At 44.4% G+C, this 10,953-nt stretch overlaps 1 pseudogene; it reads right to left on the bottom strand.

Annotated features, from left to right (window-relative positions):
- Positions 1 to 3,324: 3,324 nt before the first annotated feature.
- On the bottom strand, positions 3,325 to 7,491 carry LOC148840827 (uncharacterized; annotated as a pseudogene).
- Positions 7,492 to 10,953: the final 3,462 nt, after the last annotated feature.

The raw sequence follows: 10,953 nt of genomic DNA on the forward strand, positions 1-10,953 counted from the left end.
CACCTATTTAGTTTTTGATTCCAGGTCCTTGAGTCCTTCAAGCAGTAGGAAAATACTGATTTATTTTTATTTTGTATAATTATTTGTGCAAAATAATAAATTTGTATTTTAAAGACATTTTGAAGGTCTGATTTTTTAGTTTTGTTTCTTATAATAATTGCTGTCTGCACCTACAAAGCAACACAGGGCAAAGAATATATAAAAAGATGTGTTTGGTTTTACTGTATGTTTATCTCTTCCTAGTGTTCTGGTTTTATGACATAGGTGGAGACTGCAGGCTGGAACCTGTTTTGTCCCTGTGACAAACACACCCTCATATATAAATCCATGTGTGAACATATGCACTAAATTATCTACTGTGCTCCAATTAAACTATTTAAGAAAATCTTAAGTCTTTGACTTTAAGCACTGAATATGGTACCACTGTTTGCAAAGCTCCACAGAACAAAGAACCATTTTACTTGCTGAGGGTCTTCTTCACTTTTCACCCATATAACTAGAGACCAACTGCCAACAAATGTTTAATAATATTGGAGAGGAAGACCAGAGTGGTTTTCTAGAAAATAAATGTAATAATGAAACTGTGTAAAGCATATACCATATATGGTAATCTGTATTATTTGGATAATTCCTAAACATACCAGTCCTGAAATATATGCTCAAGAAGCTTCTCTAAAACCGACATGTATTGATGGTTTGAAGCTTGAGGGGTTTTCACTACACTGGCTGGACAGAGACAGTAACCACAAGTAAACATAATAGTACAAGGGTCTGTCAAATAGTAAATAACCAATGTTGCCAAAAATATCATCATATGTGAGAGTGTGAACACCTGACATTGAACTGGTATCACCGCATCATTTCTAACTTCCTAAAGAGTTTCCCCAGATTTTTATAATGATTATTTCCAACTACCCTAAAGCAAATGTGGCAAAAACATTTACCGACTGTAACTGATAGAGTACAAAGGTTGTCAATGACTAAAAGTACTTGGACTGGTCATAGACAAAAAAACATATGTTGTGACACTGTTTACAAAAGAGGTCCACAGAGAGTAGTTTCCTTTAGAAACGCGGCTTCTTTAAGAGAGACGGGACTACTTTAACACTTTTCAGATGTTTTTTTTTTAAATCCTGCTTTTCTTTTTGGCTTGACAACATCAGTACCATAATTTGTAATACATTGGTAAAAGTGTTGAAGATAAGAGGCAAAATTCTTGGAGCACATTAAATCAACCTCAATGTCCTGTACAAAAAGAAGGTTGTAATGGAAACCAACAGGTGATGGTTCGGGGGGGAGAAGCTAGACGGTGCTTCTCCCCTTCCTCTATCTTTTAATGTTTTTTTTCTATTGAAGCTCTATCCACACTAACACTCGCACCTAAGGTTTTGAGCTCCCTCCACCTCTCCCTCCTAAGTTGTGAGGCAGCACCTGAAAGTGGCTCTCAGCCAGTCGGGGGATCTATCTCCTCCTTTCTATCCCCTGAGGGCCTAGCTCTCAGTCGTGGGGCAGTGCCTATCAAGTAACTTTCAGCGAGTCAGGGGTGTTTATGTTTTCATGCCTTGGAGGCTGCCAAACCAGCCAACCCATTAGGACCTTGGGTTCCCGGCACGGTCCAAGTGTTAATTTTATGTACATTCCTAACCCCTGCTGCTCCCCTTGAAAAGAAGGCTAAGATCATTATGGAGTGTGTGGCTTACTCTCTCCATTGTGAATTTACACTTCTCCTATCTGTCCCTAGAATATTTATTTTCTTGATGAACATGTATACCTGCCCTATTACAGTGAAACTTGTTTGGGTAACATACCTTTAATGGTTTGAAATGTTTCATTATTTTTCTGTTATTAGAATGCAATTAAGTTTTATGATCTTCTCATTTTGTATACCCATGTGATTTCTTAGCATTTGACTAGGAAAGTATTGATTAAAAACTAGTGCAGTAGATTAAATTGTAAATTGACAAGAAGTGTTAGTATTGAATAAGAACTCAAGTCTGACTTTGTCATTCAGCCTTTTTGTCAGCAAATATTTGTCATTTTGTCTTTCAGACATTCCTTGTTTTACCTACTCCCCTTCTCTGTTTCATATCTAGGTGTACTAATTCTATCTAGACGTCGTTCCCCAAAGTCTTAAAAAAATTCTAAGGCACGCCTTCAGCAAATTATTTACATATCCGTGACTACATGTTCCATAATCCACAGAAGTACACGGAAGCTTAGTCACTGATGATTTGATTAAAAAACTGCTTTTTATACTTTCATTTTAGGCATCTTAAATTTTAGTCACTAGTATTTTAGAAAGCAATACAAACCAGATAAAAACGAAAACATTAAATATAACACTTTTATTAAGCAAATACTGTAGGATATGTACTGTAACTGGTATATGCATTAAATTATTTTTGTTGCACTGTTTAGTGCTTGAACTTTTCTCTTAAATACAACTAAACTATGTTAAACCTGGTAATGAAGGTAGAGTTTTAATAAATAATATGTAATAATCGTAATAAAAATATTTACTTGCAGTTGGATTATGACTATTGTGTTATGATACTTTCACTTTGCATGTGGGAGATTGCTGTTAAGATTTATGTCCGCATTCCAGCGCAAAACTTTGCCTCCATGTGTTCCAATAATTGTATCATCACTGACAACCAACGGAACCCGGTGCACCCCTGAACTGAACATTATTAGTTATAATAAAATAACAGCAAAATCCAAGTAAGTGGCAAAAAGTGTAAAAATATGGGAAACCGACGCATACGATAATTAATTCAATGAGTCAGCAGGTGACTGACTTGGGAGGTTTTGTTGTGAGTTTACTTACTAGAACGAATAAAGGAAAATGTCCTTTAAGATAAGCTGTTTTGTGTAAAACACTGGATCTAATTACATGTTCGGCACTTAGAATTTGCATTATGTTAAGGATTTTGTTTGGCATATAGCTACATGTAGGTATCTTAAAACCTTACAGGGTTAAGTGTGGACATCCGAGGATGTCCAAGGTAAGTGGTGTGCGTTGGTTCGGAAGTGGTTTTTCAAGCCGCTGAAAGCCTTTAAGCAGGAGACTAATTTGAGGGTGGATAAGGGAGGGACAGGTTGTGCCGAAAAGGAGTTTATGGAAGAAGTGGATGCCGCACAGGTCTACTTTGGTGGTGGATGCTCGTACCTTGAGTGAGTTTCTACAATAGCAAACGAAGGACGATACGGTGAGAATATCGAAAGAAGGGAATTTAATGTTCATGGAGAGGTGGAAGGATTGGAAGCCCTTCCAGGCAGTCCAATAATGTTGGGCCAGCTGGACGTAGTGATGGAAAGGATGATTCAGAGGAACGTGAGTTCCGAATAGGGAGGTACTGTGCATGGGTTTGGTCTTGCATCTGGTGCCAAGTTCCTGAATTTCTGAAATTGAAAGCGAGAGAGAGAGTCAGTTATCTCATTAAGGTGACCTGGAATGTGAGCAGCTACGAGGACGAATTGATGTGTGAGAGAAATCCATTTGAGGCGGTGGAGAAATTTCATGATAGATCGGGATGAAGACCTTCCTTTGTTGATTATATGGACTACTGCATAGTTGTCCGAATGGATAAGGACGGATTTTTGTTTCCAATTGTGGCCCCAAAGAGAAGCTGCAACGACAATTGGAAATATTTCGAACAAGGCCGATGACTGGTCGGCGAGAGGGATCGAAGAGAATTCAGGAGGCCAAGGGGCCGCAAACCACTGGCCTTTTTAATAGCCTCCAAAACCAACTGAGGGGGCTGCGTCTGTGAAAAGCTGGATATCCTCGGCGTTGGAGAGAAGAGAGATATGCCATTCCAGTTGGCCAAGAAAAGCTGCCAAAGCCTGAGCTCGGATTTGCAGTCGGCTGAAAGGCTTACGTGGTGGTAAGAAGAGGACACGGAAGAGGCGAGGTCGAGAAGGTAGGAGATGAATGACCGTCCTTGAGGAATGATACGCATGGCGTAATTGAGGTGGCCAAGCAGAGAGAGAAGTTCCCTCTTTGTGCAAGATTTGGCAGAAGAATAGGTAGAGATATACGTCTGGATCCTGTTGATCTTGTCGCGGGGCAGGGAGGCTGAGAAATTGATGGAATTGAGGGTGATCCCGAGGAATTGGATTATATGAGAGGGACCGGTTGTTTTGTCTGTGGCGAGAGGTACCCCTAGTTTCCCGAAAACGGAAGTAAGTGTGGAAGAGGCTCTTGCAGGTGGGGCGTGAGGAAAATCTATGGTAAGGAAATCGTCGAGAAGGTGGACGAGAAAAGGAAGCTTATAGTTATTCAAGAGGATCCAGCAGAGAGCTTCGGCTAAGGTATCGAAAATTTTTGGGCTACTCCTGCATCTGAAAGTAAGGTGGACTGCGAAGAAGAACTTGTTCCGCCAATGAACTCCAAAGAGGTGCCAGAAGTCTGGGTCGAGAGGCATAACTTTAAAGGCACTGGAGATGTCGGCCTTAGCGAGCCAGGCGCCCGGACCTGCGATTTTGATGAGAGAAATGGCATGGTCGATTGTGGCATAGTGGAGGGAGAAGTCTGAACTGGGAATAAGGCTACTGAGACTTGGCACGCGGGAGTTATGGGGGGCTGACAAGTCGATTATAAGGTGTTTTTTACCGGAATACTTACGGACCGCTATACTGATGGGATTGATGCGGTATGCGGGGAATGGGGGAGAGTCAAGTGGGCCGATCATGAAACCGTTCTCGACTTCACATGCTAACAAGGAATCAACGGACTGGGGATCGGCGGTGGCAGATTGCAAATTTTTGCAAAAGACGGGGGAAGAAGGAAGTGTGCACAGGCCTGGTGAGAATCCGAAGGAAAGGCCGTCGAGTAAGATGTGGGTGGAAGAGGGGTCGGGGTGACGGAGCAGTTTGGAAGCAAGAGCGGGGATATCGATTGGGGTAGACAGAAAAACCAGTAGTCATTTGGGCACGCTGAAGGTGGAGCTAGTATGGAAAGGCCGGCGGGGGCAGGCAGAGCGAGCGTGAGCTTCGCCGCAGAAGCTGCAAATGTGGAGGAAGCGACAAAGGAAAGAGGTGCATGTCGAGGAATTGAAGTTGTTGCAAATTTGTTGACCTCTGATCATCACGATGGGGCGACCGCGAACGTCTCTGGACCGGGAAGGTTTGAAGAAGACCTGGCAGGAGAATTGATGCTGAGAGGGAGAAGGGGCAGAGTCGGGGTTGAGCTTGCGGGCTGTATTTGGGCAAAGATTTGATGAATGTGTCCAAGAGGAACAGAAATCGCAGGAAATTGCTCTGATGCCGGCGAAAGTGCGGCAGTAAAGCTCAATGTCGAGGGCTCCCCAATAGGTGCGCTGGTTCCATTGGAGTAGGCGGGCAGCGGCCTTGGCCGAGAACTGCTTGTGGTAGTCGTAGAACAGGGAGCCCTCGAAATGGACAGATAGATCGAGGATGATGTGCATGTAATCGTCGAGTTCCTGACGCAGAGTGTGGGTCAGAAGATTTGAGAGTAACGGAAATCGAGCCGCAGTCGACTGTTCTGGAATCGGAGTTGTAAGTGGAGGAAGAGAGAAGGTGAGCTGCCGGAGTGAAAAGGGGATGGGAGGAGGACTAAACTTTAGTGCGTTAGGAGGAGCTGGGAGAGGAACGGCTGTTCGGAGAGAAAAGTCCTTAGTAAAGGGGAGATTGGAATCCAGGGCCGAAGGCACGGGATGACTGATGCCGTGTTGGACACCGGGGATGGGAGAAGATGAGGAGGGAAGAAGAGCGGAAAGCAGATTGTGGTAGGAGGGGTAAGACGGATCTGGGGCCTGAAGCTCATTGGCTTGGGATATGGAAGCCGAAGACTGTTGAGGAGGAATTGAAGCAGGGGCAAAGGCTGCATGAAGGACTGAGGAGGCTGCCGAGTCGTCTTGGACGCCAGGGGGTGGGGGAGGGTAAAAGCCGCCTGCTGGCTGAGCTGGGGGTCGTTTACTGGATGGCCTTTGGGCCATGGAGACCGCAGCAGGGGCCGAAAGAAAAGAAACCGGGGCCGAAGGCACCAAGCTGGCGGAGCTTGAGCCGTGTTGGACGCCGGAGGTAGAGACAGAAGAGAGTGCAGAAATTAGATTAAGCAGAGAAGGGGGTTGGGGAGGGGCGTGAGCCTGGGGCCTTAGACTCAGCAGCAAGGAGTTTAGGGAAGGAGGCTGGGTGGAAGAGGCTAGGTGCGGTTGTTCAGCAGAGGAATGGATTGGTTGGGGAAGAGACACAGACACGGATATATCAGGACAAGACAAGACAGAAGACGCTACAGGCAGAGGCATGGACGGCCTCGGGGTCCTCACGTTGGGATGAGTGGCGGCGGCGCGGATGATGTCATCGGAGGGCGCCGGGGGAAGCTGTGTAGCTGATGTTTCCTTTGTGTAGACTGCGGTTAAGTACAGGGAAAACAGAGCTTTTTTGGAAGCGTTTCTTTTAAAACGGACTCCATGTTTTCGAAGTATCCTCTGGAGGCTTGCTACAGTCCAGTTGGAAATCGCGAGAGATGATCCAGGAGAAGGGGGAGCCGATGTGCGTGAAGCGCGGCGGCTGGGACATCCTCGAGATAATGGGGGTTATTTGGAGACTTTGCTGTGGAGGGACGGGAAGGCTGGGTTTGTGATGAGAGAGGGACTACGACGGCAGAACGCAGTCTTCGGCGAGGAGTTGAATCTTGTGAGGACTGGCTGGGAGATGAGCGGCGCTGATGTGGCACGGCGGCAGAAGGAGGCGATGAGACGGAGGTGAGGGGAGCCGGGGGGGAAGACTGGACGAGAGGGGTAGGAGAGTCTCCTGTGCTGCAGAAAAGGTCTTCATCGGAGCAGCGAATTTGCAGATCCATGAGAAGGGAGCACGGATTCGAGCTAGGCGAAAACGAACCATGCAGAAAACGAACGAGGAAGAGGAGAGGGTGACGTTTGATATATATGGAGACCGGTTGCTTACGTCAGGATTAGTGAGAATAGCAGCAGCTGTGTCGAATGAGCTCGGCTGCTTTCATTCCTCCCAAACTTTCATTAAAAACTCCATTAAAAATAACAAAAAACGTGTCAACATTTACTCTCCTTTTACCCCCCTTCACAAGAATATGTTGATATATTTTTTTAAAGTATTATTTAGAGATTTAGTCCTCCCTGACCTCCTGAGAGGCACCTTATCCGGACTCCGACAGGGCTCCTGTAAATTTATTCTGAACATTGCTTCATCCTCAGCTACCGTCTGCTGCATTAGGTGAGTCTGTTGGTCCTCTGATGGGCCCTCTTGGCTGCCCTGTAGAACCTGGTCAGGAGTGGTTAGCAACTGTGTGCGAATCCTCCTCACTACCACACCTCCATCTGTTAGTACTGCATAACATCTTGGAGTCACTTCTTGAAGCACAGTGCCCATACGATTCCATTCTCCCCACTCTGCATTGAACACCCTGACTTTGTCCTCTGCTTTCAGTGGAGGTAATGGTTTCGCTGAGCAGTCATAGTATAATTGTTGTCGCTGCATTAGCTGGTTCATCTTGTGGATAACTGCTGACTGGACTGTGTTCCTTACTTTTGGGACTAGTGTGTAACTGCCAACCTATGAGAAGCTCTGCTGGAGACTTTCCACACTCCAGAGGTGCTGCCCTGTAAGCTAACAGTGCCTTAAAAACGTAAGTGTTTTGCAATTGGTTCACCTTTTTCTGCTTTCCTGTTAGCTTGTGGAAAATGTGGGCTGACAGTAACATGCTCAAACTCATACTGGCAGGCAAACTCCTTTCTGACATACTGGCCATTATCAGAGACCACCACACTGGCTATGCCAACATTTTGGCTAAAATTATTTCATATGCGTGATCACTCCCATGGCTGTGGGGCTAGTAAGGAGTGTGATTTCTAGGTAATTAGAGAAATAGTCATTAATAATAATAATAATAATAATAGCTTACACTTATATAGCGCTTTTCTGGATACTCCACTTAAAGCGCTTTACAGGTAATGGGGACTCCCCTCCACCACCACCAATGTGCAGCATCCACCTGGATGATGCGATGGCAGCCATAGTGCACCAGGACGCTCACCACACATCAGCCATCAGTGGGGAGGAGAGCAGAGTAATGAAGCCAACTCATAGATGGAAATTATTAGGAGGCCATGATTGGTAAGGGCCAATGGGAAATTTAGCCAGGACACCGGGGTTACACCCCTACTCTTCTCAAGAAGCACCCTGGGATTTTTCATGACCACAGAGTCAGAATCTCGGTTTTATGTCTCATCCGAAGGACGGCGCCTGTTTTACAGTATAGTGTCCCCACCACTATACTGGGGCATTAGGACCCACATGGACCGCAGGGTGAGCTCCCCCTGCTGGCCCCACTAACTCTTCTAACACTTGGTCTCCCATCCAGGTACTGACCAGGTTTACACCTACTTAGCTTCAGTGGGTTACCAGTTGTGAGTTGAAGAGTGATATGGCTGCTGGCATTAATAAGGAGTCTTTGCCTTAAAAGTGAAACAAATCTGTTCCCACCTTCCCCCAGTGCTGCTGAGATGGTTCCATAATTATTGGGTTTTTTTGTTGTCTATTTTGATGCTTAAGTGCAGCTTGCAATCATGTCTTTGAGTTTTTATTAATTCCTGGCTAATTCTCAGACTCTCTTGCCAGTCGCTTGTTTTTTTCAATGCCCATATGTTCTTGGTCCAGCTTCTGAAGTACTTCCTTTCTCAGTGAAGTGGGAATCACAATCTGATTGGCTTTCAACAACAGCCCATCTACTTCTGCCAATGTGTCCTGAAGAGAATAGTACTGATGTACTGATAATGTAGTCACCCTACATTAGTCTTATGACTTTTTGCAAATATTTGTCTGTAGCTGTTTCACTTCTTATTTTTTGTCTCAGTGTTGTGAATCAACTATCTGCGTTCCTCCCAGCTGTTGCTCTAGAGAGAGCATCCGCAACAACAAGATACTTCCCAGGTTAATAAGACAGTTCATAATTGTAATATTGCAGTCTCATCATCATTCTCTGTATATGTGGTGTCATGTCATTCAGGCGCTTTTGACTTATAGTGATAAGAGTCCTATGATTAGTCTCTATTTCGATGAAGATGTAAGAGTAAAATTTCTCATATCCAAACACAAGACACAAGCATTCTTTCTTAAACTGTGCGTATCTTCTCTCGGTGTCTATCAGTGATCTTGCGCTTTGGCTACAGGTCTCCAGCTCCCGTGTTTTTCTACTTGGATCAAAGAATACCAGCACAGTCTAATTGACAAGTATTTCTTTCAAATATTTCCATTCATCATCATGTTTTTTTTTGCATTGACCACTTACTCTTTGACTGAAGTAGCTCTCTTAGGGCAGTTGTCTTAGAGGCAAGGTTTGGCACAAACTTTCCCAAATAATTAACCATGCCCAATGCTGTCTGTATTCTTTCTTGTCTCCTGGTACAGGCATGTCCCTGATTGCTCTGATTTGGTTGTTATCTGGTTGCACACCAGCAGGTGTCAGTCTGTCTCCAGGGAATGTGATATCCTGCCTGGCAAACTAACATTTCTCTCTATTTAATTTGAGACCATAGTGCTGCACTCTTTGAAGAGCTTTGCAAACTCTCTCATTTAACTTTTCCTTTGTCTCTGCCCAGATGATTACATCATCTATATAAACTCTCACTCCATCTAAACCTTCAAAAATAGTTTGAAAGATCTAAGGTGCCAAATAAATCCCAAATGGGAGTATTAAAGGTACAGAGCTCTGCACTTTTGTCATCAAGTTGCAATTGCCAGAAGCCATCTAGTTTAATCAACCACTGCGCCCCTGTCATCTCACCGAGGATTTCATCCCTCTTTGGTATTTGATAGTACTCTCTGAGAATGTTTTGGATCCCTACAAGCTCTAAGAGCTCCATTTGTTTTTTTTTTCATAGACCATGGACTTCACCCATTCGGTTGCTCTTTGTGTTTGCCATATGACATTAAACTCCACCATCCTGTCTAATTCCTTACATAGTTCCTGCTTGAGAGGGATGGGTATCCATCTTGGAGCATGGACCGCTGGCTTGGCTATATCTTTCCATTTGATGCAATATATTAAAAAGGTAGAACTCCAATTCCATCAAATATGCCAGGGTATCATTTCTCCCAGTACTGTGTGTGTTGACCATGCTCCTTGTTACTTTCTGGAGATGCTGGCAGGTGTTCAGTGCTGCTTTCCATCTGGTTTGCAAGGGCTGACACACCCTTCACCAGCCACATGTCCTCACAGGCTTGATTCAGACTCAGTAATGATTCCTTTCCTTTCGGCACTACTACAAATGACAGAGTTTTTGTATTGTACCTGAGATCTGAATACACCCCATGTCTCAATCATCAATGCATTGTAGGCTTTAAGGCCAACTTTGCTGTTTTTTGTCCGTGGTTTGTGCAAAAGTGCATTGTAATCTTTCCTTGTTATCAGATTTGCCTTTGCACCTGTATCCAGTTTCATGTTCAGCACAGTGCCATTCACTACAACAGATAGTACCCATTTATCTCTTTGCAGGGTTTCTCTTTTCTTTGCCTTCTGTCTGCTTTTGCTTTTATTATCTACTATTTCAATAAATAATGAATCATTTACATTTTCACCATCTCCACTGTAGGGGTTTTGTGAATTTACTGGGGGCAATTTATTAACTGTAGCAGTAAACCATGAGGTGATTCTTTTATGGCTTTTTTTTACGTTTGCTTCCGGCATAGCACTACTGCTGAATAAAAACTTATTCAGATTTTCGACAGGAGTCCAAACGTATACTTCGGTGATCAAGCAAAGCGTCCATGTTGGCTTCTAGCGATTCACGAGGCCTGCTGCAATCCAGACCTCGGGCAAGGATTCTTATGTACGGGCATTCTCTGGCTCATGCTTGGAATGAAGTTGCAAGTCCCACACTCGGACAACAGTGCTGGCAGTTGCACGATTAAGTCTGAAAGAGCACGAGAGTGAATGGAAGAGCAAAGTTCTGA

The sequence above is a fragment of the Atractosteus spatula genome, chromosome 1, assembly GCF_055471065.1.
Source record: "Atractosteus spatula isolate fAtrSpa1 chromosome 1, fAtrSpa1.hap1, whole genome shotgun sequence".
Taxonomy (NCBI): domain Eukaryota; kingdom Metazoa; phylum Chordata; class Actinopteri; order Semionotiformes; family Lepisosteidae; genus Atractosteus; species Atractosteus spatula.